Source organism: Fundulus heteroclitus, chromosome 8 (genome assembly GCF_011125445.2).
Source record: "Fundulus heteroclitus isolate FHET01 chromosome 8, MU-UCD_Fhet_4.1, whole genome shotgun sequence".
Classification (NCBI taxonomy): domain Eukaryota; kingdom Metazoa; phylum Chordata; class Actinopteri; order Cyprinodontiformes; family Fundulidae; genus Fundulus; species Fundulus heteroclitus.
Window position 1 is genome coordinate 18,085,659 of NC_046368.1, and position 2,157 is coordinate 18,087,815.

At 45.2% G+C, this 2,157-nt stretch overlaps 1 non-coding gene across 1 annotated transcript; it reads left to right on the forward strand.

Moving 5' to 3' along the window:
- Positions 1-860: 860 nt before the first annotated feature.
- Positions 861-933, forward strand: trnat-ugu. Its single transcript has one exon. It is a non-coding gene; the product is annotated as a tRNA-Thr (tRNA).
- Positions 934-2,157: the final 1,224 nt, after the last annotated feature.

The window sequence follows — 2,157 nt, forward strand, 5'->3', positions numbered from 1 at the left end:
AGTGAAAAACGCATATCATATACGAGGACTGTGACGCGATCAAATGAAGCCCAACGACTTTTTAAGGTTTTCTTCTTTTTACAAGGCTTGCTCCTCAAACGGATTTGCCTTTTTCTTTTTTGGGGGGAATTCAAAACCAGTTTCCCATGAAACACTGAGACGTGACAAACCCCCGTTTTTTTTTTTCTCGTTTTTTTTTATCTCTGTTCATCTCATAAATAGAATGACACATTCACAGCCTATTTATCCCAAACAGAAATGTGCAGGGTTTGTACTACAAACAGCTAGCAGACAATAGAGCGGACCGTGTGGCAGCATGTCTCACTTCCCTGATTATCAATGGGAAAGAAAACACAAGCAGAGGTTCTGAGGATGGTGGGTGGTCGTGGGGGGGGAAAAGTCCTCACCTTCTTCTGTCCTCCATATGCCGTTTTCTCTCATTTTCAGCGTCTTGACCTCAGAGCCGAGGGGGGGGCACTAACGCAAGAAGAAAGGAAGGGGGATTTGCAGAGTTAATAAGCACCTGTCTGGGCAGAGAATCTGAAAATTCCTGTCTGGTTTCTGTCTGTGTTTGTGTTTGTGTGTGTGTGCGGGGTGAAACATCTCCAGCGCACATCGTTAGTTGATGAAGCAGCAACAGGTGCTGGTTTTTCCTGTTCAGTCATTCAGAGGGGGGGTCAGATGGCCGATTGGAGCTTAGATTAAACGACAGGCAAACAATTTGTCCATCACTTTTTTTTCAAAATATTATGCATGCATTATCTTTTTATTAATAATCCATGACTTTCTGATTCCTGGGGAAAAACTGCCTGGACAGGTATCCAAGTTGTCTCGTCTACACACACAGTGTAAGTGTCTCGGGCTCCATAGCTCAGGGGTTAGAGCACTGGTCTTGTAAACCAGGGGTCGCGAGTTCAAATCTCGCTGGGGCCTGTGATATTTTTGGGGGAGTGGTGGCCTAGTGGTTAGAGCACAGAGGTTCTGAGTTTAGCTCCCACAAGCTGCCATTCTGTGTCCCTGAGCAAGACGCTTAATCCCCCAATTTCTCCCCAGGCGCCGCACAGTGGCAGCCCACTGCTCCCCAAGGGGATGGGTTAAGATGCAGAAGTGAATTTCTCCATTGTGAGATCAATAAAGTTCAATTATTATTATTTTGATTGTGGTTTACATATAATAAAAAAAATCTGATTGTGTCACAGAAAATTTGAATATTGCATAAGATCCACAAAAAAGAATTATCGTAAACACAAGTGTCACGTAGTTCAGGTTAGGCCTGTTTGCTGGCCGATCACTCATGGTAACCCCGTGGTAACTGGACCAGCTTTTGGTACCTTGGGCACTGTGGCCAGGTGCCAAGACCTGCTGGAAAATGCAACCTGCATCTCCGTAAAGCTTGTCAGCAGAAGGAAACGTGAATTGCTCTAACATTTCCTGAAAGATGGCTATGTCATCTACTGATATGGCAGCAGATGACATATGCTCACTGAGTGTGGAAGCTGCACGCTGGACTTTAAAGCAACATGGACTCCCGGCCTCTTCACTGACCACGGGTGTCGAACTTCAGTCCTCGAGGGGCAGTCCTGAATCAAAGGATCGAATTACCTCCTCAAGCACTCAAGTTCTACAGAGTCCTGCTAATGACCTAATTATGCCATTCTGGTGTGTTGACAGAGAGACACATCTAAACGTTGCGGGACAGCGTCCCTCCAGGACTGGAATATGACACCTGTACTCCAGACTTTGGGACCCTGATTTCCAAAGAGATGTAAACTTTACTTTCATCTGAAAAGAGGGCTTTGGGCTCATGAGCAACTGTTCAGTCATTTTTCACCTTAGCCCAGGTAAGACTCTTTAGGCAATGTCTCTGGTTCAGGAGTGGCTTGACACGAGGAAGTCGACATTTGTAGCCCATGTGTAGGATTCGTCTGGGCGTAGTCGCTCTTGATGAGGTGGCTCCATCCCCAGTCCGCTCCTTGTGAAGCTCCCCCAGTATTACCTTCAATTGGCTTGACATTGATCTCAATGCTGCTGCACCTTTTTCTACCACACTTTTCCTTCCACTTAACTTTCTATGAATATGCTATAAAATATTTGCAATATTCAAATTTTCTGAGACACTGAATTTTGAGTTCTCGTTTTCTGTAAACAACAATCACC